The sequence below is a fragment of the Typopeltis vanoorti genome, chromosome 4 (genome assembly GCF_054136105.1).
Source record: "Typopeltis vanoorti isolate ZY-2024b chromosome 4, IOZ_Tvanoo_1.0, whole genome shotgun sequence".
In the NCBI taxonomy this organism is placed as follows: Eukaryota; Metazoa; Arthropoda; class Arachnida; order Uropygi; family Thelyphonidae; genus Typopeltis; species Typopeltis vanoorti.
The window spans coordinates 35,430,211-35,457,928 of NC_143552.1; the positions used below are offsets into that span (position 1 = coordinate 35,430,211).

The 27,718-nt window shown below is 33.3% G+C and overlaps 1 long non-coding RNA gene across 1 annotated transcript; it reads left to right on the top strand.

The window, feature by feature from the left end:
• Positions 1–2,141: 2,141 nt before the first annotated feature.
• Positions 2,142–26,740, top strand: LOC150107228 (uncharacterized). The gene is made up of 3 exons (XR_016548178.1): positions 2,142–2,257; positions 14,393–14,641; positions 26,466–26,740. It is a non-coding gene; the product is annotated as an uncharacterized LOC150107228 (long non-coding RNA).
• The last annotated feature ends 978 nt before the right edge of the window (positions 26,741–27,718 follow it).

The following is a 27,718-nucleotide window of genomic DNA, read 5'->3' on the forward strand; positions in this document are numbered from 1 at the left end:
AAATTACCATCTCCACTTCATACGCACGTGGATATCTGACAGATTGTAACTTTGAAAGATGATAATCTTTACCTCCAGTATAGAAAGATTAGTCCAATCCTATTGATTTGTATAAGGTCATTATGGATTAGACTGAGCAAAAGTCTTTAGTTAATTCTTATAAACTTTCCACTTTAGTGTTTGATTTAGATATTACTAAAGAATTAGCACAGTTACTCTGGTGTGTAATATTCAGACCAAATAAATAAACCTGATGATCATTAAAATTAATCCTTTAGCAATCACACACAGCACAAGTATGCTAGCGGTTTTGCGACCACTAGTGCGATCAAGTGTATATAAAAAATGAGATAGTTTTAAGACCAAATTTCATAAAGCATGAACTTTCAGTGATTAAACAAAAACCAATTTTTATGCGAATTCCACTCGCCAAAGACAGTTAAACTATACGTTAGTTCTTCAGTAAGGTTAGATAAACTCCTGCCAAGCGGCTAAACATGGAAGTTTTTCCAAGTCATTTCAGGTCTCGAATAAGTAGAATCTCATGCTGGCCAATGAAACTCACAAATATTCACGCCCTATTAGTTGAATACTTTGTCCATTAAGCTAACTACAGAAAACAAGTAAACGAGAAAAAAAAAAAAAAAATCGGCTAACCAAGAGAGCACCAAGTGTCTGTCCGCGGGCTTAAATTCAATAAAATGCATATTCTCTCTCAAGGTCTGATCTGATGCCGCTCATGCACTCAAATTTTCTTCTCATTTCAGATAGTTCTCCAATTTATTAGCACCCCCCCCCCCTCTCTCTCACACACACAATCTGCATATTTTGTCTCATATTTAACTTTTCCTTTGTTTTCGCATAAACATAGTTTAGATGATTCATTACTTTCAGTAAATTCCAATAATGAAATTTGCTTGCTGTTTTTATTTCGTTTTTTTTTTCTTTTATTCAACTTCTTCCAGATTTCATGTCATATGTTAAATAATATACTAAATTAAATAAGAGTTTAATCTGTAGTTATAAAGATCTGGGTTCAAATCCTTTCTAGAACGCGAAGGATCACAGCTTATCAACTGATGCTGAATTAGTTAGTCTCATACGGAGATGGCAGTTTTCTCTCCTTGAAAATCTGTTTTCGTCAGCAATTTACATTCACTCATAAGACTAAATTCCTTATGATAATTTTATGGTTACAAAAGCCAATCTTGGCCTTAAAGGCTTCTAAATACTGCAGATTATTATTAAATCCAACTCAGGGAAGAGCAGGCATAAAAGTGATCCTTAAAGTAAAATGTGCTTGCTTTCATACACTGTATGAGATAACACCAGCTACGAATATGTTAATAATTAGTTAGCAAGATTATATTCTCAGCAATTGGTTTGATTATATAGGATTAAGTTTTTTTTTTTATTATTTTTTTGAATGATTATTGGAGAGATAACATCTTACCTTGGTTTTGTTGGTTACATCCGCAGAATTGCAATTTTTGAATCCAGGAAAGTATACTACTTGAGGATCGACAGTGGATTTATTGGAGGGGGGGGGGTGAAGAGAACAAAGGGGGAAAACTGAAGAATGGAGAAGCTGCTGTTCACGTACAAGGTATAATCCTTCGTTTCCCCTGAAAAACGTCGTAAATTACAGTTCCAAGGTCACTGCGAACTCATCGGATGTTAAGTTCATTATCAGTTATTACATTTCACTGAATAATTATTTTCTTATGAGCAATCATAAATCGAAAACATTCTAATAAATAGGTTCATCCCAAGTGCATATGCCATAATTAACATAAATATCCTCACGTTGAAATGATAAACAACAGACATCGAAACGTGTGAGGAATCATAAAAATATTTTGTCCTTTAGCACAATTACATAACCGTTACTGAAATAATTTTACCACAAACACGTAAACTTACCTATTTTAAAAGGATTTCAGTCTCCTTGGATCATATCCTAAAAGTTGCTTAATATTCTTGATATCGTAAATAAATTCCTTCAGAGGAAAAAAAAAAGTGTAGTTTTGTTTACACTGAAGCTCTAAGCAAGCTATAATATTCTTGCATGAAAGAATACAAACACGCGAAATAACTATCGTGAATACTTATTTAGCCACGCAAGTATGGAAACAAAGATAATAATAAACAGTCATTAAATTATTAAACGAATAATATACTACTTGATAATGGTAGTGAGTAAATCTTTATATTTAAGTGATATCTAAATGCAAACCTGTGTGGACTATTTATTCAGGTAACTTCCGTCTTTCACCTAATATTTTTATAGCAGAATTTATAAATTGTTATATGTAAATAGTATGCGATATGTGGATATCAAATACATGTTTGAAAGTTTGTCATTATTTCGGGAAAGTTTAACATGAAAAAAGGCAAAAAAAGAACTACCGACATATCAAGATAATGACTGAAGAAACTTCATGAGCCTCATGAATTCAATTTGAATCCCATCTTTTATAAGGGCTTTTCAGTTGAAGCTGATTTAGTCAATTTCATGCGTACGTGAATGGAACTTTCCTCTCAGAAATGCGGGTGTTTTATCCCACAAAATAGACAAACCTACCAGAAGAATACAATTAACAGATATCCCCACATTTCAGAATTAGAAGAGAGAAGTGCCAAGTTGATATCTTTTGCCATCTTTTATTATGGTGACATTATTCGTATTATTCTCGTGCCATGACACTGCCGAAAGGTGACTTCTCATCTTGTCATAATCACCAGCTTTGTAATTCCACATATTCCCTTCTAAACAGAATATTCAGCACTTCTTACAATCTCCCAGGTTAAGACAACATGATCGCTTTCACCAAATGGAGACAGTGTAACTAAATTAGTTATTGATATGTTCTCCGATGCTATGACTAGATCCAACACTCCCGAATCTCTTGTCCTTTCCATTACATGCTGTATCAGGTAGTTATCTCTTAACTATATAAACTCCATTTCCTTCTTCCTATCTATATCCCCCCATAGTTAAAATCCCACATAATTACCCGATCTTTACTAATCATGCTAATTTGCCACTGCATGCCATCTACATTCCCCCTGGATTAGCAGCAACCGATTACGTATTTCTACCTGTTGATCTCTCTGTCTCACACCAAATAGCCTCAAATGAACTGCCATCTTGGGGCACTTCTATCCTTTTTGGGTTCAACTCTTCGTCTATCATTAGCAAAAGCCTTCCTCCCCTCCCTCTCTTTGTCATCTGTCTTCTCTAAAAATACTGTATCATTCTATCTCTATAGCATGTTTAGTTAACCAAGTCTCACTAATTCCTATAATTTTGGCCAAGTTGTACTAACTAATGCCAAAAATTCTTCACTTATTCCGAATACTTCTGGCATTAGTATACGTAAACCGCAAATACTCGCTCCCTTCCATAAATTCCCTTCGGGTAAATTAGCCCACTCTGTAAACAGTTTATTTTCTGAGAATAATTAAGCCAATATTCACAGCGATTGACCTTAGTACTATTAACAGCTGACTTTCACCTGCCCCCCCCCTTAGCAAATCCTATTTCCCTGTTTTTGACCATTTAGTCTATTTTTTTTTTTTTTTATCAATAAACGTTCTAAATGTCATGCACCCAATCCATTTAAGTGCAAACCATCACTCTTAAAAATTCCTTTTATCAAACTCATCCCAGGCATTCATAAAATGAATATTCGCTTTCATTTTTTTGCAAAAGTTTTTACACAATCTTGACATCTTTCCATTTTCTATAATCGCTCTTCTGTTTAATTCATCACTGTCGAATCTTGATAGCACACTCATGATCTTTTCACTCTCGCTCTTTGCATTCATTGCTATCATTAAATCTTTCAAATCCTGTCTTCACAGAAAATCTTTCGCTACCTAGATCATTCGTTCCCATAACTACAATAATCTCAATCACTATCCCTCTGCAACTTCACAGCCTCAGTTATATCTGTAATCTTTGACCCTGGATAACGTTTTAATTACTCTACCATCTAAACGTTTTTCCACTTGGTTATACTATAAACTCATCACTTGCCTTAGTATCCCACACATCCTTACGGATATGTATAATGCTATGCATTATGGGAAGTTGCCTCAGTCCTGAAAATACTTCAGGCGCAAACTCTGTTTGCTTACACTTGGATAACGAATTAAACCAAGAATATAATTTCTTGGCATCTTTAATTTATACTCTACCATCTTTCACAACCTTAATTATAGAATCTCCATACAGCACAATACCTTTTTCTTCCTTTAAAACTTCACATCCCTTACACCCACTGATGCTTGTTTTTATCCTTGTTCTCCTCTCGCATTCTTTTCTATACATCGCTCAGTAATCTCTGTCTATGTATTGCATTCCACGCACACACACACACACACACACACTCGCTCAGTCCGTTACTAAATAATCTGTCATTCTCAATCTCCCCCCCCCCACCCATACTTTCTATTCCATAAAAAAAACCCATTAAAACATATTGGAATGCTGCAAGATAAACTATACAAATTGGTCAGTTCAAAATTATAATATATTCCACTCATTTAAAAATATCACTTCCTTTGTCCCAGGAGAACCTGTACAGCACAATTTACTCCACGTGCTTCTATGGGTTATGGTTATAGAAAGAAGGCATATCTAGATATCCTCTTTGTTTCTAAATTCCAACTAATCGCGATATGACAGATCTATCGAAGAGTTTGTAAATATAAACGTAAAAGATAGGATGTTTAAGGATAAATGTAAGGCTAAGCAACAATTTCTCATCGTAAGGTAACAATGTTCTTTAAGGAAATTAGTGATGGACACTGTATATAGTAAGACATGCATATGTACTGTGCGCAACTCGTCACAGTATACAGGCATATTAATAAAGATAGTAACAACCCGATTTCAGCAATCAGATAATGTTGGTGCATGGAACATTGGAGAAAGTCACAAATCACAACAGTAATTACTTCAGTGGAGGGTATTGGTGCCCATAAAGCCAGTGAACCACTGAAGAAAGAGCAAGACTGCTTGTGAGCATCGATAAGTATTCAGAACTTGCTGAGAACAACAGAATTCCAAAGTTTGTAATCATAAGAAAAAATTCAGCAAAACAAAAGGTTCCAAAACACAAACAAGGGAAGGATTATGAACAAAGAGACTACAGAAACTGTAGAGGTTATTTCTCTCTCTCTCTCCAGTCAAAAAATATCAGTAAGAAATGATAAAGCATTTCAAGTAATTGGTTTTTAGGGTGGGTTTACGTTGTCGTAAACTTCTAATTTTCCCAGGAAATGTAATCAGTAATAAAAAACAGTAATAGTGGTAGAAATATTTTCTTGGGAGGAGCGAGCGTTTTCTGTTGATGAAAATAACGTTTTTGAGAAAGCCATATTTTATTTTCTTCATCTATTGCCAAGAAACGAAAATACAGCCTCATTTCCGCCTACTATCCCAAGTAGAGAACAAAAGGCAGTAATGTTCTTCTGTAAATCCTCCTTTCATTGCCTATTTGCAATCACAAACTTAGACACGTTCAAGTCTCCTTCATACTTAGGAAGTCCTCCTATGCTTTTCGCAGAAGCACTATTACTGTTATACAAAAAACTGATTTTAAGCTTGATTATATAGAGAAACCTGTGGAGAATTCATGACTAAGTTTAACACACGTGAACCACAGTAGTAGGGTTTTTATTGCTTAAATATTTCGTCCTAGGTATATCTTAGGACATCACCAGTACAGTAAGGCAATACTAGGAATGACAAAAGAAACGGCGCGTACGTACAAAGGAATCCAAATTGCGTGCAGTGGCGAGTTGCGGCCTGAACTTAAATTAAATTAAAATTAATTACAGTTATTATTTTACACAATTTTGTATGACAATTTCACATACTTTAGGGATGGCAAGAACATCATTTCGGTTTATATTTGGTCTGTGGAGTAGGGCTTCAGCACTTTCTTTATATAACCGTTCATATTTATATGAAGATCTGTGTAGAAGTTTTGTCTTTTTCCAATGGATGATTTTAAGCTTATTTTAAAAAGAGTGTAGATTATAGGGAATAGGGAAATTTTTTTTTGCTCATGAATCTCATTTCTCTAGAGAGGCAATCTGCATCATGGCAGTAACAAATTTCATTCTTTATCTCAATATAGAAATAAAATTCTACACGCATTTCTACAAAGTGATTTTTTTTCTCTTTTCTGGAGATGAAACGCGAGCAGTTCTGATAGTTGTTTATCTAAATTCAAATATATAACAAAATCGTTTGATTCCTTTTCACCGAGATAGGTTGGTTGACAGGTTTGATAAAGGTTTTCATTTGACTTTCCATAACAGAAGGTTCTTCACTTCTCACTATCGCCATATCTTGCTGTGATGCAGAAAATGCTGGACGATCTGAGAAGCGAAACATTGGCTTCATAGATCTTATATAAAATATTTCTTTTTCATTGAAAATCAATATATTTGTTAAACGGAGTAGCAATCTGTTGCATGATCTTTTGGTTTTCTCTAAAGATTCAAAAAGCCATAGAATGGCTCTTTCACTGGATCAAATTAACTTCTTTATAAAGCATAAGCAATAAGAAGGAGTCCACTATATTTTTATCTCTCTTTCACTACCAAAATAATGCAAGTATGCAGTCCTTACCACATAAGTGGATGTATTGCTGATTAACACTGTACACGATCACAAATATATAGCAAAAGATGCAGTAATAAATGTGATATAATAAACTAAAGAAACGAGATATTACGAAATCTAGAGTAATATCTCGGAATACTGCAACAAAACTGAGTTTTTGTTGCAGTATTCCTTGATATTAAAACACTTAGAAGTGTTCAAACACGTGCTGTGCTTTCATTCATCAGACTATTACTACAGTAAGTCATAACTACAAAAGATTATTTAGCCGACAATTTAAAATTACGATTATTATATTCATGTAATTATTACGTTAATTCTATTACGTAAAACATTCATGTTTGTAAAAAAGTTTGGATTGCAGACTTTGATTCAACACTTCGAAATACTTTAGAATCGGCTATCTTATATTGTTATAAAAAGTTTTTTGAAAAAAATTAAAAAGACAGGTTTTAATTTGTTGATCAATGTTGTTAAAAAAAGAAATGTATAAAACCTGTCACATGCAGTTCAATCTGGATTTCATCGTCTAATAGTTTCAAGAAATTTTTTATTTCCCAATAAATTAAAATCGATTTATCGGTATTTAATGTTAGAAAGCCTCTTTCAGAAGTTTTATCATTTATGTTAATTAAATGCGGTTCGTTTTTATTATTTATATCGACATGCATGAAATATAAACAATAAATATGTCCTTGGAATAGCATTTTGAAAGGTATACGACAGGGGGGAAAAGATTAAATTAAACGCTTTTGAACTGCAAAATAATGATTGTAACTAGTTATGTTTTATTTTTGAGATCCTTCACAGCAGGTGGTCAATCCCACTAAATGCTTTAGTTGTAAATGAATTGGCGCAAGCTGATGCGTTTGCATATCTATTCAAAGCATCTGTTTACAAGCTGGCTAGTTTATTTCTGAAAGGAAAAAAAAAACCTTATGACAAGTGCAATTTTTATACTGATTTAAAACATCGTTATTTCCATTTGATCTCTAATGTGGACTAGAAAAAGATCCAATCAACTTCTTGGAATCCTTGACAAAATTCAAGTCCTCTTAACCAAGATATGAGTGGCGTCCTAACGATAGTGCCGTAGATGCTTTGATAGTAAGAGTACTATTTTTCACATTACAGACAAATGTGAACAGAGTACTGACGACAGGATGAGATTACCTATTTCTTACAGTAATATCCGACTGGCACATTTTCTTGGAGAAAAGGAGGATTGTTTAGTTGGAATGCAATACAATATTCCATCAAAAGAGCCCGATATGATGCTCATCTCCATTAAAGATACAAATAGCTGCTGAAATAATTTTCATCCTAGCCCTATTATTGTCTTCAAACCATCAGAACACAAAGGCCGTTGTGAGAAATGGTGAACTGAGAATGAAAAACGTTATAGAAAAATGCCGTCTATAATCAAGAGAAGCTGTCTAAGATAGAGCTCTCCAAATGTCCACACACATACGAGTTCATGTAGATAGGCACAACATTTGTTGGTTTCAGTCCAATACCACTACACGATTCTACCACCGTCTGCATTTGCCTATAAGATGTATTTTGGAATACTTTGTTGTTTGTAGCATCAAGGATTTGAACGCTAGTTGAAATCGATGTGCTACCAGAAACGTTTGTGTTGGTGGAATCTAAGATGATTTCTAATGTGTCTGCGAGTGGTACTGACACTTGCGAAGCAGTCATTTTTCGCCACTCTTTGACACTTGAAATGTGGTTCGGTATAATTGTACACAGCTGAGGTTCTGACATATCTAGGATGGGTGGATAGAATAAAATAACTTTGTAATCGTCTGGCCTGATTAACAGGTGTTTATTGAATTTATTTGGAAGTAGGAAACATCCTAAAAAAAAAAAAAAAAAATCACTGTCTTATTGAATACAACAAATCCGGAAGAGTGCTATGACTACAACAGCGAGATGATATTACTGGAAATTTCAAACTACTTGGTCTAAGCAGAGAAGACGATTTTCTGGAATCTAAAAATATATATTTTTTAAATCTGTATATAATGTTGCAGCAAACTACAAAATAAGTTCGAATATTTAATAACTTAGGCCTAGTGGTTTTCAATTAATTATTGTTTTCATATAATTTTCAAATTATATGAAAACAATATTATATTTAGGTTTTGACACCATTCACTCGGAGAAATGTTCTCGCCTATTTGGAAATATCTCTGTTCGCTCAGAAAAAGGTGTTAGCAAGAAATGTTTGTTTCCAGAACAAAATCCAAAAGAATATCACCTTACAATTTTACTTACAATAAACATTCGTTTCGATTTTGCCTTAACTTAAACAATATTCCTTTATATTCAATTACGTACTTAATTTTATAATAAATTACAACAATAATATGCAGCAATTCAGATCCATGTTTTTTCACATATTGATTTCAGTCACGTTATTTTTGATAATATAGTGTGTTATGGAATCAATGATGTTGATGTTAGCTTTTCGGCTTTAGAAGCTTTTTCATTTTTTAATCTCATTTTTTAAGCTTTCTTAGGCCTCTGCTTCCAGATGCACAACTTCTCCATAGCCCATTCGAAAAAAACTAATATATCCTTTGATTCCAAAAACCTATGTCTAAATCCTCTCTGAAACTAAACTGAGGGTGTTTTTCTCCTTTAAGAAGGACGCCTGTCCAGAAAATGCACACATTGATAGACATGATCAAAAACAAGATGAAAATATTCAATTGATATTGAAGTTCTATGTGACTCAATACAGCTTGAACTTTGCCTCCGCAACACCATATTTCATACATTTCGGTAAAATTAACAGGAAGCGACTATTTAAAATTTATTCTCTACCAAAAAGGCTGTCTTAATTTTAAATGATAAAACGTTTAAAATTATTGCGTTTTTTGATATATACTCGTATATGTATTCATAAGCAAAGAAACCGATCGTAACAAATAAAATATTCATCAACTCCAAGGTAGAACACCTTCCTCCACAATATCATACGTCACCATTAGTTAAAAATGCATCGCGAGGTAATTAAATCCTTGCTCTTTAATGTTAACACTAAAAAAAAAAAAAAATCAATACTGAGAAGCATAAATAATTACTACATAAATTTCCATAGCTAATGTACAACCAATAAAATCTCCAAATTATTTAATGTTTTCTAATTAGAGAAGTACAAGCAAATATGGATGTTAATGTTCCATCCAGCTCTGTTTTCTAATTGCAACTTCCAAAAACCTTCTTAGAATTTACATTAATTTTATTACACATAAAATGTACATAAGGTAGTAGTCGAACTCTCCAACCTGAGATAAAATCGAATCTTGAGAATATATATATATATATATATATATATATATATATATATATATTACAAAAGGATTCATCATACACCAGAATGAACGGAAAACTATTAAGTGGTTCAATTTGAAGTCAGGAACTAAAATTCCCCAGAAGAACCGCAGTCATGGGAAGAGGAACCAAAGTTCCCCCGTCTCTCTTTCCTAGTTAAACATATTCCCTAGAAGAATCTGTTGTCAAATTTAATTAAGAAAGAAAACTTCCAGTTTAATATATTTCAATTTCACAGTGGAATAACTTGGAGATAAACGACGTATCTCGTTTTAATTCTTTATTTAATTGAAGTTGCATTACAAAAGGTTCCATTAAAATTGAAGCACCTTAAATTCTTTTTCTTTCAGTCATTATTTTCATTAAGAATGACAAACTATTATTCAATGTGAATTCTGATAACTAAGTCGATATATGAGAGAAACAACCATTTTCAGAAAGGCAGAAGTTCACTTTGGCATTCACAATTCCGAATTATTTTTATGCTTACGCCCTCAATGATTTCCTTTTATCTACATTTTCAGTAGTTCTCAAAGCGTTCTTCTTTTCTTTTGAATGAGTATGATTGCTGCGGAAAAACGTTGAATCGGGACTTGCCGCAGTTGAAAAACTACTGCCAAAAATACTCTCCTTGACTCTTACTAGCTTGAGCCCCAGCCACTCTTTTTTGTATGTGTGTGTGTTTGTTTTGTATCTTTTTTTGGAATGGCCTCAATAGAAAGTTGCAACTTGGGAAAATTGATAACTTATCCTACTTTGGATATGGATAATATTCAACAAATGTTAAAGTTAAATAACGTAAACCTTGAAATTTTGTTGCACACAGGTTGTGTAGTCCCATAAGTTTAATTCAAGGATGTTGTCAGCAATTCACGTCTAAGCGAAATATAAGTTCGGTGTGAGAGATGGAATATATACATCGAGTGTGCTCCATCTTAAAAACAGATGTACCAAGGAGTATTCAAAATCAAGTGGGATCATTCATCATATTGTCTGTCTTCTTCTTCAAATTATTAAAATTGGATAATGGATACATTTACAATGGGTGTGTAGGCTCAATGAGTTAACCTATTAATGCACTGAAGAATTAAAAGTATATTTTTGGAAAGGATCCTTTGAGAAAAAGTAGAAAGATTGTTATATACATCATTAATTTATTGTTGGAATACTAGTCCATTTTTCAAAGGATTTATGAGACAGATTTTTTTGATGCGTAATTTGGGTATCAAACTGTGTGGTTAACCATAAAATTTATTTTCACTACAACTGAAACGGATGAGTTCTAATTACGTACTAGAAGAGGTTAACGACCCTTTGATCAGTACTTGCGATCGCTAAGTCTTTCGAAGCATCCCTTCGTCACGCGCCACTGGTCACTTCTAAGGCAACTGGATCAGCGACCTTCGGATGGTCATAGGATTACGCGTCAGCTGGACAGCGGTGCAGATAGCTTCAGGGAAGAAAAGAAGACGTGAGGAACCCGAGGTCAAAACTAAACAGTGGAAGCAACAATTAAGCAGAAAATGATGGACGAAGGAAGTGTAGGATTACGTAGGATGAATTCTGACGGAGAAATAATAACGATAATTATGACAGTTGTTATTATTATAAATATCAACATACGATGCTTGAAAAAATAAATTGGAATTTTTCAAATATGTACACTGCAGCTGAAGCAAATGAGATTTATTATCACGCGATTCTAGATATTATATACTGCGTAATAGTATACATAGAATAATTTTCTCTGCTGAATGCAACTCGAGATTCATATCCCTGCTTTCAGTTTATTTAAAAATTTCATATCCATGCATTCAATGCCGACCAGTTGATATATGCGATGGACGTATTGTTTACGTTACTTTTAATAAAATGATCGTTTGGATATTCCTAATTACATACTCTTTAATAGCGAGAGGCCATCCCTACCTGATCATGCCCCCCCCCCCCTCCAGACATACTCTTTACTGCTGCTTGATAATGAATCTCGAATTCTGGGAAAAAAAAAAAAATCCCAGATATGGCCACAGGTCCCTATAAGGGTTAGCTAGAGATTTCCGTACAATATTTCTCAACATTCTTTAATCCTTTGGCCCGGATCTAGTGCGTTTTTTTTTTTTTTTTTTTTTGTCTGGGTGATCCCCCCCCCCACATTTCTATTTGGGCAATGCAGTTATTTACCAGAGTCATGAATGGAGAGGGAGCTGATACAGTCTTTCACAGTCCACGAATTCTTCTTAACATGGTATTAGCAGTGTGTGTGTGTGTGTAGATTCTGAGTAGTCCGCATGTAACGATAGGAATATACATACCAGTATGCTTAATTCTAAAGCAGGGAGTATCCTAATACGTATCGTAGAAGGGCATTTCAAACTTTTGATTTTCCTTCTTAGCTGCTTATAAAACGTTTTAGTAGATCTTCTGAAATTTTAGTCACCATGCGAAAAACAAAACTCGCTATGTAAAGAAATTAAATATCGTTTAGTTTAATTCATGTTTTGAAGCACCTACGGTCATTTCCCATTTTTGAGGACTTTAAGAAATACTTTCTATAAATTTCTTTGACCAAATATATATTCGTGATGGCTGCATTCTTGACCTTGTAGTCAACAACTTTTCATATTCTAGAGCAGAATGAAAGTAATTTTAAGACAGTTCTTACTAATACAGAAGAATGATTCAAGTGTATGTGCACAGCACTATTTAATGGTGCTCAAGGTGATGAAGAATCTATCTCCAGAAGATAATCACAAGACAACCACTGAATTTAAAAACAGTCTTTTGAGAATAAGACACAAATTTTTTAAAAAAAATTGTATTAATTACCAATAATTTTATCTCATTTTGGCAATTTAAAGTAAATCAAACTCATCTTCCTGATTACGAATAGTTATTGTGCGTCACAATGCAAACTCAGTGTTAGGAGTTCAGTGATTCAAGCCAGGCTATGTGATAGGCGTTCACCAAATGGATGTGCTATTCATGTATTGTCAACAGGCTTCTCAAGCTGAAATGCGCCAATACGAAGCTCCCCTAAGACCAGCTCTAATTATTATTCAATCTGGAACAGTGCACAAAAGATTCGTTTAACATGCATCAAATATTTGAAGTAAATGTTTCCTTAGCGCACGCGTGGTACGAATATACAAGAGGTTAACAAAAACCTTTAATTATCACGATAGTAATTTAAAAGCTAATATCCATACCCTATAAAAATATTCAGTTTTAGATACATCTAGATCTAAAGTAGTTTAACTTTTTAAGATAATAGATAGTATTAAAATACTTCTTTTAACGAGGAAAATAACATTTGTTGGTAAACCGGAATTAAATCATAAAAATACTTATTTATCATATACATGCTATTGGGAGAGCAGCCATTACTACCAACTGCAAGATGAATTGTTGAGCTGTGACACACAAATGTATTTAATTTTCTTTATGAAGTCGTCTCAAGAGGTTTCCATTTTTTCTAATATTTCATCCACTGTATTACTAATGCTCTATAGGTTATATATATAACCTTTGCTTTGTAACTTATCATAAAATCAATATAACAATAATGAGCAGCGTTCGTAATAACAGGCACGCTAATGTGGTGCTTACCTTTCTGATCGTCTTGCACAAGCCTTGGAAAGAACTCTTCATTCGATACCAAGTTCACACTTTAAGATGCCTCGAAAAAGTATAAATAACGTTGCGAACTGAAACGGTTTTTGTCTGAACTAGAATCCGAACGTTAGGCACTAAAATGTTTTTAAAAAAGGACAAATAACACTAATTATGTATAAATACAAGGAATGTTTATTAAATTATGCACAGTGAATGATATATATGGATGAAATCTCATAATCTCATTTTAACTAATAAATTTCTTGTACCACTCTGCCTTGCGTCATAATTTAAGGATATAAAAGGACCACTTTGTTAATCGAAGTATCTCCAAGTTTTCATTTAGAATACTGCCTCAAGTACCTGCAATACGGTAAAGTTACTTAAAAAGTAACATCACGGAACCACCGTAGATCAGAGGGTATCGACGATGCCTTTTATTTGAAAGATCTAGGCTCGAATTTGAGTTTTTTTTTTTTTTTTTATCTCGCAAAACATGCAGATCCACCAGACATACGCAATTTACAGACACATTAACTCTGGCCCTATCCCATATCACTAATTGCTTCGACATAATTCCAAGCAAATATTACGCACAGCCGTTCTGGTTATGTAGCAACTACAGCTGAGGAGGCGCTATCTTTAGAAAAATTTAACACTCTCGAGTATCTTTACAAAGTTTGTAGCAGCCCAATTTTCCATGTCTCCTTCCCACTCTTTACTAGTATATCCTTAAAAAGTGAGTTGAAGTAGTGAGAATTCAAATAATTGTCTTGAATGTTTCTATAACAGATAGAGCTTTCATGGAAAAAAAATCTTTACGGTGGAAATTAAAATGTCGCTTTCGGAGAAACAAGTCGTCCACCTCCTATTATGGATGAATTTCTATAGCCAAATACACTGGATGAAATTAGAAGACAGAGGAGAAAGTGGCTTTGCAGCTCTCTTAAAAATAATGCGATCGGGGAGAGTAGACATTTTTTATGTTGCTCCCATCCACGAATGGTTTCATTGTAAACCTATAGTACATTCGTGCCCTGGGTGAGCTAAGATTCTTTTTTATACTTATATATTTTTTGTATTTTTACTTATTTCTTACACAGTACATAAATCCTGCTCTAGAAACCAAACATGGAAATTTATCAAATCTTCATTAAGTAAAGTGGTGGTCTCAGACCGGAAGATGAAATTCAGCTCCCACCTAAAGAAGTCACAAACATCCATAGCCCAAGGCGGGATTCGAACCCGTAGTCTGTTGGTTGGAGGGTGCCGTACGCTAACTACTTGACTAACCCAGGCTGACACTAATTCAGTTAAGATAGTAGAAACGGGAGAAATATCAGAAAAATGCATGAAAGCCAAGGGCAAAGTTCGCTAACGGATAGTGGGAAAATAAACAGGGAATTTAGAAAAGAAAACGAATCAAAAAGTACAAGAAAGAGTTTTACTTGATAAGCTTCTCTTTTCTCCCATGCCCAAGAATTGCTACTTCACCTTTTTGTAGTGTTGTAACGTGTGCTACTATTTCTTACAGCATACTGTGCTGTAAGAAATAGTAGCAATAATAATAGTTTTTACTATAACACTATAATGTTATAGTAAAAGCTATTGTTTCTGATTCACTACTTAATGTTCCAATGTACTCTTTTTTATGTCTTTTTCTACTATTTAGTCCACGAAAGTAGGTCTTTGCTGTTCTTGGTAATTTTAAAATTTCTCTATTTTATAATTACAAATGTATGATTAATTTCAGAAATAGTAATAGCAGTTCAAACATAATTTGAATTTCTAAAATTAAAATTTTTCTATTTCAGAGAAAGAGTATTACATAAACCGAAATTTCTCATCATCCTTTAAGATCCGACATTTGATTTTTATTTAAAAACTCAAACAATTTACATTCTTTCATTATATTCTTCTTTTGGCTCCTATTTCATTTGTCTGTGGTACTTACATTCTATAAGTGTGTGCAAGTTCCATTATTTCGGAGAAAGAGAATATTTTACACGCAAAACTGCTATCCAGGAGCTTTTCATGTGTCCTAGATTAGAAATCTGTATTTAAATTATGTGTCAATCTTCTGGAATTCTGTTGCTAACTGGAGAATTCTGTTAATGGAAAGAATTAAGAGTGGGAAAAAAAAAAAACGGAGCCCTGTACCATACTTAGTACCAAAGTTTGGGAATAAGGATTCCTCAACCAGCGAGTTGAAAGTGACAATCCATTTGCAAATCAGACGAAAAAACATGTTAAGATCTTAATGCAAATACGAATGTATGACGCTTGGATATCAGTAATTCGATTCTAAGTTTGCCACTAAATGTACAGATAACTTAAGATTTCTTTTGATTAGCACTAGCGGAACTCAAGACGAGGATCGTTCATTAGATGAGAGGCATCCGGGAAAGCAGAGGTTCAGTTTTAATGGAATTCTCTTTATGTTAGAAGGCAGCGAGATGAAAGCGACAGGACTGTAATTCAATACTAAAGATTTATATGTAGGTTGAATAATTTCCAAGGTACTAAATAAATATTAATGACGTAGGAGTGTGTGAAAAGCAGACACAAAATTAGATTCAACTCTGCAGTTCCCAACTTCGGTATAATGGAAGTCGTATCATTAAACCACATAGACTAGGTACGTTTTAGGTATACAGAATGGCCCATTCTTTTAGTAACTTTCTGAAAAAAAAAGTTGTCAAAGTTGTGAATATTAAAATCTTCTATGACAACAGCATTTAGAGAATGAAAAAATACAAACAATGATTAGAAGCCGTTAAGAGAAATGAAGTTGACAGATGAATAGGAATTTAGTTGAGATTGTCAAGTTGGCTACTGTCATACAGGATGAGAGAGAGAGAATGCATTCACAAATGCTACTCTGATACCAAAAAAAGGGAACAGGAATTAGGAAAAGCATATTTTTGTTAGTAAGAGGTGTGGTTTTTAAAAGCAGTACGTAAATAATTTCGCTAAAGCTGGAATGGGAACAAAATTGGAACATGGAGTAATAATTCTTATATTCAATGCACATAAAGAAATTTCTCTAACACTTAGTAAGTTGCAGACCTCTCATACATGTATAGAGAACAATAACAGGCGAAATTATTCAACAGCCAATCTATAACTACACGATTATTACCATAAGATTCTGTGTAATATGGTATCTAGCTGTCAGTCTGCTTAAAGTTCCACTCTGGAAACAGAAGAAGGCATTTTTTGATTAATCCACGCTATTATATGACAATAATGAAGAAGTACTCATATCATCCACTAAAAGAAACTGAACGGAATAGAAAGTTAGAACTTTACTCTGGAGTGCAATAATCATGATTGGGGTTTTTATAACTCATGATGAAATCAATTTACTTAAGTAAACAGCAAAGGTTGTCTTTTCCACGAAGGAATATTGAGGGCTACACACCTTGATCACTGTTTACACATGCTCACTCTTGGGTACTCTAGAAATAAGGTTTTAAATGTTTAAGCAACAGCGATAATTCAGAGAATTCAAATGCTGCAGACTGTCCAAACTTTTACGAAATCAGTATATTCAGCTCAAGGTGATCGAATCAGTTCTGAAAGCCATTTAGATTTAGGGATTTAGAGCATCCAAAGATAATATACACACCTTTCATCATTCAGTCAGGTATCACATGTTTTTCCAGGTTAGCTCAAAGAAAAATCTATCTTTCGAAGACAAATCTTATACTTTTATTTTATTTATTTTTGCTATCTCTATGGACTGATGATTTAAGGCAACAGATGAGATAGTCTCATGCATTAAGTACATTAAGTTAGACTTAAGTATAAATTTTAGTTAAATGTGAAATATTTTTGTTTCTCTACTTTTACAATCTCTTTTGCCTCTGAACATATTCACGCATGTTGAATATGACAACGTTCTTGCATCGAGTGAGATTTCGGAATTTCTTGTAAGTTGCTCCATTTCCTATATGAGGGCCTAAATTGTTCTTTCATTCTTTCTTTTTTTCTCGAAGCATAAATACTTTTCTTTTAAAGTTTACCATTTATTATACATATAATACTATACGTGGATAAAAATGACCCGAAGGTCTCAGATACCATCAAGATGGATTATGTATCTGATGGAGAGAAAAAAAAGTGCAAATGCGTTTTATAGAAGTTTAAAGGGGAACTGATTTACATCTATCATTTCGCCTATTATGATGTAACTCTTTTAAGGAAAGTAATCTCCAGTTGAATGATAGTAATATTTTTAGTCAGCGAACATTTGACTTTAGCTTACATTATGTGGAGTCTTTTTTTTTTCGTAATCGCACGACACACAGAGAGAAGCAAATAAACAAAAAACGTTTGCTACTACTTTGATTAGAATCAGCAAACGCAACTGAAACTATTGTAACGTATTCTGTTACACATAATAAAAAAAAGTCTCAAGTTATTTACTACATTAAAAATGTTTGTCCTTCGAGACATTAAAAAAAAGAGTAATTTCTACCCACACGGATGAGATGGAAACCCTATACCTATCCACTCGTCAGCTATAAAATTTTTACCGATTACCTCACGAATTATCTACCCATTTCTCATTCTAAATGATGTGAGACTTTTTTTTATTGAATTAGTAGCGAGCCTTTTAAAAAAGAAAAGAAAATGGCCTCGATTTGAAGAGAAAAAAAATATATGCCATATTAGTATACTAAAGTATGTCAATACTATTGCGCAATTTTTTTTTTTCAATGCCTCATTCTTAAACCTCTATTTTTTAAAATGATGCATAGCAATTTTTGCGACTCTACAAATTGGCAGTAGCGTAGAAGTAACTTGAATAAATATAAAACATTGCTTTCCTATTCCTTTAATATAATTTAGGAAACTTCTGTGGTCACCGACACTAAATCCCGTTAACGATTTTACATATCGATCTGTGGCGCATAATACACTTAAGGAATTTTTACGAAGGTTGATTGCATTCATTTGCATATTTGATCTTCCTTTGCTTTGAATAAGGTGATTATAGTGGTGCTATAGTGTGCCGCATCACTTCATACTAGATTGCTATGACCAAAACTCCTGCTTTGAAAAATAAGCCCGAATTATTTTCAGGACGCAAGAACAAGAAACACTTGAGATACTTCAGTTTTCGTAATCAACGCCATCTGGTAGATACCGAAACTACCCAGACCCGTACAATCGAGCTTGTGAATTTATTACAGAAACACAAGTTCGGATTTACGGGTTCGGGTGGCACGGCTGTAATTATAGAGTTCTTGAAAGAACAGAAGAAGCATCTTAAACATTATCCATTACTGGAATCAAGAAAGAGATATTCTGCTGACGCTGTATTTTACAGAGCCACAGAGTATACGGATAGTAGGAAATCTTTAAAATACCTTTAAATTAACAACAGTGCTTCCATAAAAAAGCACATCCCTTACTTAAGAAAGTATGATAAAATCTGTAAGATGAATTAACAGCAAAGATCATAGAACATAGTCAGTCAGCTACTCGTAGAAGTTGCTGAGCTGTAGGAATCAAATATTCAAATAAAACCCGTTCAGCGCAACATATGAACAGAAAATGTATTATTTTGTATATATCCAAATACATTAATCTCAATTCACGATGTTTGTATCAATATGAAACTCATCTAGCTCGAAAAAACATGCACACAACATTCATGTTCACGGTAGGATCCCAACCCCCAGTCTATTGGTTAGAAAGCGAATGTGCTAACACTCAGCCAATCAAAGCCAGCAAATTAGTATCGCTAATTTATATACAGTATTAATTGATAAGTAATATTAAACTAGTATTGCCATTTGTAGAATATATTTGAATAGAATCATCTGCGCACTTAAGATAACTGCCGATTAACCATACACGAATGGCCATGGAAATACCAATATTGCCTGAAATATTGCAATCAAGATGAAGCTATTTTGTTTTATTTTTGGGCTGCAGATTGCTACGACCTTCTACTTTATCCAATCCAAAATAAGTGTTGTCAGTTATTACATATTATGCCATAAACTCTCATATGTGTTTCCACCAGGTGTGAGAATATTACTAATACATAAGGTCGCAGTTGGTTGATTGATGGATTAGTTTGGTAGGTTGTACTGCACCATGTCTCGAATATCAGTACTCTTCAATTCAATATTGTTTCTCATGTTCGGATGATATTACGTTTTTTTTTTAATATTTAACTGTTCATATCTAATAAATTAAAATCAAAATTGGTTAACTAAGCAGTACCTAATTTTAATCTAATGAGAGTACTGTATAAGTTCTTGCAATAATTGCTTCAGCATTACGTCATGCAGCGAGAAGAATACGTGTCAGTTGAGTGTAATGCAGTACAAACAAAAACTGTTCCGAATTCTAGAGATTGGGGAATAAGAATCTGATTACTAATTTTTGAGGTCATCACTGACGCAGCGGTTAGTAATATGGTTTTTCACAAACACAGATTTTATACGTTCATTTATGTCAGTTATTTAAAATTTTACAAAACAAAAGGTTGAACCGATAGAGCTATTAGAGCATATTTCCTCTTTTTACTTAATTTTACTTATTTATCTCAGCAATGTTTTATCGCAAGAGCTTTTACATTACTTTAAAAAAAAAAACATACATTTTAATCCTTGTTTACATACAAACCTATTCAAAAATGTATAATACAGAAAAAAATGACAAAATAACGGATAATTTCATATTCAGAAACAAACAGAATAGATGTATATTAATTTTTTTGTCCATCACTACTGCAGAATACAGATATTTCAAAACACTAAGATATTAGTTTCTTCTGGGAAAAATTACTTGTATAGTTTTTATTGCAGATTTAAGAAATTTTCTGTAATACTTTTTTTTTTTTTTTGAGATATTCAACCTGCATTTTCCTATTTAAAACAAAATGAGGACGGCGTACTTCTTTGGCGTATATCCAAAAGGGGCTGCAAATGCAGTTTTATTAACTAAAACAACCATCTTTTCAAAATCAAGAGGAAAAATATCTTCATGGGTGAACAGTACATCAAAAACAAGTCTTCAGAGCATGAAAACCGCATCTGTAGTAGTTCGTAGTGGTACATGTTTTATTGACAAGTAAATAAAACTAAGTACATAATCATGTTCCTTTTTTTTTTTTTTTCCTGGAACACGACAGACCCCACTTCAAGAGTTGCACGTAACTTTGCTCTAGTGTTGTGCAGCAGGTCTAAACCCGCTTTGGTAGGCGAGCTATTTTGGGTAATACGCTAGACGATTTATAGGTGCTATTTCCTCTTTCACAAAATGCGTGAAGTTGGTATTAAACAATTCTATTTCTAAATAATTTAATATTTTTCTGGGCAATATTAGAGAAAGCAGCTATTTATAAATAAAAATACTTCTTATAAATTTAAAACTTCTTATTAAAATAGAAAATAATTCCTATTCTTTTTGTATTGTCTTGATTTTCCCGGCATATCTGAATAGTAATTTATTGTTTATTTGTTAATATTCCCTTTTTAACAGTAGGATATAACAGTATTATGAAATACGTTCCATATCATACAGTCCAATTGGCAGTTACAAGAACGTGTACCAATGAATCACGATACTAACAACTAGACAAAATATCACATCACGATTCGTCCAACAAACATATCGAATAGTGACGTCAATTCAGGAAATAAAAATAATAATAAAAAAGCACTCTCTACAAGTTGCCAATAAAATGTAATTATATATGCCATTCCATTCATGAACTTGAAATGCTATTTTACGTATGTTTAAAAAGTACTTGCGTGTTACGACCTACTGTTGATGGAGCTGGATGGAAAAAAAAAAAAAAAAATTTTTTTTCAGAATTTCTGTGTCTGAAAACCAAAACTTGGATCAACTCTCGTTTTGTTTCTTTAATCAAGTGCTGTTATGCCTCAGGAAAAACAATAAAAAAATAATCTCCAATGAAGAGCAGCATATTTTGCATAGTCATCTCTTAACTGTTACCATCTTGCAGGCATAGTTTTAAGCATGTTAATAAGGATGTTAGCAACTTCGATCATCTTTGCATTAGTAGCATATACTGTAATACAGCGCAGCAGATTTATTAATGTCGGAAAACAATCATCCCCTTTGCAGCTCTGTGGTGTGCTTATCCAAACATATATTCATGTTGAAAATAAATCTCGAATATCAGTGGTGACGATTCATTAGGGCAAATAATAAATAAATAAATATATAATAAAATCCATAAATTGTCATCGTAATACTGGCAAGAAACTATTTGAGAATATAGTACAGTTTCCTAGTATAATATTAACTATCGTGTGAGACACACATAACTAAAATTTAATCAATGCATATCTTTATTTTTTTTCAAATGAATTTTCTCATTTTTGTAATTATCATTGTACTATGCATTCAGGTAAATTTTCGCTAATTACTTCAATCACTTAGCACCGTGTGCATTTTTGAATAAAATAAAACTATTAAAGGTTAATTTTCAGTTCCAATCCCCAGAAAATGCTAAAAATAAAAGCATTAACTCACACGGTATACTGATCTTTCATCCGAAAAGTCCACCATTATGTTTAATAAAGAATTGAGTTTTTATCAATAGTTATCTTGCTAGTAGAAGATTAAGGTTCATAGATTTACAAATATCTTTAATACTTTTATATGTTCGTATTCGGTGAATTTTGCAGAAAGTCTCATGCTTAACTGGGATTCAAACATATAGTCTGTTTTTTTGAAGATCAAAGATGCTATTCAGTCCTTTAGGAAAGTTGGTAGTCATCAGTTTTTTTTCAAGAATTATTTGACTTAGTAGTTTGGTACTAAATTTAATTTGGGAAGTTAATTCAAATAAGTTCGCTATTGTAAGAAAAATAGTTTTAAATAAATGTTGGAAACGATTGAATTTTGGTATATGCATTTATGCCGGTGTGCATTTTCTTTGGTTTTATTTTCTTTATTGCTGACTACTGCAGAGGTTATTGTTGACCGATCACTCTTTGTTTGCAAAGAAAACTCTAGACTGGGTCATCTGTGATAAATTTCAATAATAGCATTCACCACACACACACAGACACGAGAAAAAGTTGTTTGATAACTGGAAAGTGCCCAAGTATGGCAAACTGTTGCTTCCAGTGGGAAGGCTGCACAAGCACAATAGTTCCTCACGGTGCAGGTAGGAAGGAGCACACGGAAACGAAAGAGAGAGCTAAACCGTTGGGGGGCCATACAATGGGAAAGCGGGGAAATCAAATGGTGAAAGATGAAGCGGAGAAGAATGCACTTACAGATGAGTGAAAAAAATCATATAAAAAGCACCAGGTGGAGTTGGAGGCATAAGATCTCGCAGTGCTGCATAACAGGTGTAGGTGTACGTATCAAGCTGCATAGCCTTTAGGTGAAAAAAAAAATGCGGTAGATGCCTTTTCCACGTAACCTCATATACCGTTTGATACACTGTTCTATTGTTGATAGATGATATTTTTTATAGAAGTGGGTAAAAAACAACTAATCATTACAAATAGATGTTAGGTAAATGAAGTATCACTAATGAACACCGTTATTACAATTGTAACGAATGTTCAATTGCAAATGCTGTAGTAAAAGCAATTCTTTGGTCCAGAAAACAATATTACAGAATAATTATGTCCGAAGATTTGGCTGAAAATTAACTTTGTGTATTTCGATATATAATAATAGTCTAACAAACAATGCTTTCAACCTAGTTTTATGTAAATATTTCTATAAAATGCTTTCCTGAAATAACCTAAGATATTGTTAATTTTTGAAACTTTTTATCATGTTGATGTATTATTACTCGGTAGTACTGTTTTTCGTCTATTTACAAAGATGTATAAATTAACAATGGATTCTACAGTGCCACCATACTTAGAATTAAATACAGTTTAAAGTGGGATATATTACACAGAAGTCATATATATGATTTGGTCAACATTTAGGTGCTCATTGTCTGGTGTGCAAAGCTCAAAGTCTTTGATTTTCAGCTTATATCATATATACAAGTGGCCAATCAACTTAAAATTTACTATCCATTCAAACTCCGATGGAAGAGTTCTTTAAGATTAGTATCCAGAAATCATGTCGTATAATTCTCGAAACAATTCACATGAAATATAAAGACCGGAAATCCTATCCCCTCAGCCATGCGGCTGGTGGGGGTCAGAAATCATATCGTATAATTAGCATGCAATAGTAAGTCCGAACATCCTATCCTACTCGTATCTTATATGCTACCATACTAGAAAGATGATTATGAGCAAGGTGGTTTCCCGTTGCTTCCTTTGCTGTGGTATATTTTATGACTGTAGCCTCGTGTGTTCACATGACCGGTTTGCCTGTTTTGAGGGATTAAAAACCCGACTTATCTGGAGGAAAAAACCCTCCACCTTCGTATGAGTTTACTCCGTATGGTTTACTCACCTTTAGTCGACAGAGACCAGATAAAGGTTCCTCACGCCATTGACGGGAATCGAACCCAGGTCTTTCCAACTAAAGGACTTCGTATATACTGACTGAGCTACTGCGGCTAAGTCTGAAAATGATATGCCTACCGTGTGATAACTTCAGCTCTCATTCGGATAACGAATAACGTTATCCACACACACACACACACACACACACACACACACACACACACACACACACACACACACACACACACACACACACGTGTGTATGTGATTATTTCTAAAGGTGGTGCATCGTTTGAACACTCATATATAAGAATTAGTGAGCAGAAAACGCTCAAAAGAATCTAATAGCATATTATTATCGTTAATGAGTAATGCCTAAATGTTACGTTTTAATTGCTTGCAATAATTTACAATATATTTTATGCTAGACAAGTGGAAGGACTGGTTCTTCATTACAATATCTAAAACTGATTTATTTCTCTCAGGTATACACAGAGCACTTTGATAATAGTTGACAGTGGTATTAAATAAGAAACAAGGGAGCAAAGCTTATACAGCATGGAAATCAATATAAAGAGGAGATCGTCAAGATCAAAGTGCCCTTAATGGTCTTTTCATGCACTGAAGACAATTCCATAAAAGCACAACCACAAGGGACACTAAAATCAACTCCTGCAAATACTTGTTTTCTATAATTTACAATACTTTTCGGAAGTTTATTTCAAGGAGTAAATGCTCATTTATTTAAAGAATATTTAATTGAACCTAACTTATAGCGATCCCCTTTATTCTTTTGTGTTCCGAAGCACTGAATTCCTGGTTTTAAAAAAAAATACTCTTACAGTTCAATTTATTGAACTATAATTTCCGTAAAGATTCCTCTTACTGATTTGGGTGGTTACGGTTTTGTGTCCCACAAATTCGAAGTCCTTTCTCATAAGAATAGTCCGTTACATCAGATTTAATTTTCTTACTCTTTTCTTCAGGTTTTCCCCCCTAACATACCAATGTTATTCTTACAAAGAAGTTCGAACTTTCATAAAGTGCACAATCGAAATTTCAACTAACCTTTTATGTAGAATAATTACATCCTCAGACATAGAAGCAAAGTTTCAGCAAATTTTAGGCAGCAGATGAATTTGTTCGTCCATTGCGCCACTTATGTGAGGTCTGAAGTGGTCTAGAGCAGGATTATTTCAGGACAAGATGAAAATGAATAAAAACAAAAATGAGAAAAAATTAATAGAAAATAGAAAAGAAATCTTACCACCGTACAATTTTATAAGTGAGAGTCACATTTAAATAAAGGACTTCATTTGCACTTTTGGCTGCCTTTTAGAAGACTACATATTTGATGGTACTACTACCAATATTTCAAGGTAATTTTCGTCTTCCGCAGTTATAAGTTAATCCTTCTGTAAAGAGTAATTTACCCAAATGTCATAATTTTCTGGCTAATGAAAACGTGCTGTATGAAACTATCCTTAAAGACTATTTATCGTTATTGACAACCTTATGCTTTGTAGTATGATGGGTTGCAGATTTTGATATTAAACTATTTCCATCATGGACATTAAGTGATAAATTAAGAACAGTAATAGGCCTAAAACCAATCTATGTAAGATCCTATCCGTAATAACAGGAGATAGCTAGTAAAAGTCTGACCTTGAGTGGTTCTCTTCTTTAACTGTTCCTCTGACCAGTTTTGTGGTTTTTACATTCAATTTGTAAACAGTATGATTAGTCTAAATCATAGGTTCCCAAAGTGGGCGGTACCGCCCCCCAGTGGGCGCTGAAGCCTTCTGAGGGGGGGGGGGTATAGTGGGATCAGAAGCATTTGGGGGCGTTCAGGAGATCTAGGGATTGGTGGCTCTTTATAGAAGAAATTAATAATATATATTTAAAATTTAATTATTTTCATGATTTTGCGATTAGATAATCATTTAAAATTTAAATATTGCATTTTAATTCATCTTATGCCTGTCTTACACGATCAATTTTTTTTTATCAATTTTCTATTTCAATTATTTAATCATTTGAAAATTTACCATGTCAGATAGAAATAGATGTCAATTTTCTATGTCAGTGAGAAAATAGAGCATGTATATATAAGTTATGTTTACAGTAGCAAATATATCCCTTATATTTCATTTTTTCAAAATATATATAAAATATATAAAACTACTGTTCTAATTGATTTGTACAAAAATAAACCCAATTTTATATAATTTATATAATGGGGGGACGTTACAAAATTTATGTCTTGCAAAGTGGGCGGTGGCCCGAAAAAGTTTGTGAACCTATGGTCTAAATCTTCGAAACGTTCAAATGTTATTTTATAGATACACAGTCTATTAATACAGCCTCATATTAAATTTTGATATTAAATTTTTATTTTCATATTATTAAATATTTTCATATTAAATTTGCTATTAAAACAGTGCATCGCCTACGTAGGGTGCTCGGCAGTGACGACGTCTGCGTTTGAAAATAAAGATCAGGATTCAAATCTCGTCCGGTGTAGTGAAAGACTTGGCCAGTTTCGTCCCAATGCAAGAACAGAGAGAATTATTCGCTCTATAATTACCAAAATTATATTAAAAGATTATTTACTTGGCTGCAACAGGAAATTAACTCTAGTAAGATAACATGAAATAAATGAGATTTTTAAAATGGTTGTAAGGTTATAGAAATAAAAGTACAAGTTTTACTAATAGATTCCTGTATGTTTATATGTAGTGATGTACCTTTTATGATTGTGTCCTAACTTAAAGACTTGACAAGATTATTCCTTATTTATCAGTAAGAAAACATTACAATATACATGTTTTTTTTTCCCTTTTATACTTTGGGCAAAAATGTTTATTTTTTAGTCGACTTTTTTTTTTTTTTAACAAATAGAATAAAAACGACAGTCATTAAGCTGGTTCATTTACTTGTTATTGGTTTCATTGGAGAAAGTTCCGAAGTGCTGAAACTTCGTTAGATTTCTTTACGTGTAGAGGATATTTAATTTTTTTGGTTGCTTCTAGCTTTGGCCTAAAAGAATAAGTGGAGCAAGTTTACTTTAGATGAACGTGTAACTTCCAAAAAATTTATGCCCTCGCTTTATGTGCACTTCAGATTTCAATGACAATGAATTCTTAATCTGGAATTATCTATTTTTGATATTTGGCTAAAAAATTTATTATTCTGTGAAATGAATCTGCAGCTCTCCTGCGACGTTCTGAGTCACTCTGAACCAAACAAATTTCATGCGAGGAATGTAGGGTGTGTGCAGGAAAGCAATCTGAACAGCTATCTTCGAACTTTAACTCATTAATTGCTACTACCTCCTTTTTTATTTTTTCAATTCATCTAAGTTGAAGAAATAAAACTAAATTTATTCCTAATTCTTCTAATCTAAATCCTGGTTAAGATTTCCAAGGAAAGGGTGCTTGTAAAACCAGTATCGTTCCCATAATCACCGTCATCCTCGTGTTTTCACTTTAAATGTACTGGGATTGGTACTTAATGAAATAAAATGATTTACAAGTGTAAGAGGAAAAGAATAAGCAAAATATAATAGTACTCTGAGGTATGCAGTAGAACCAAATAATGCGCGAAATGGGATGGTTTCTTCATTTCTATCCATCCTAGGAGAATCAGGCTATAATAAATTAGCTTGACAGCTTAATTTACCTGATTATTTAGA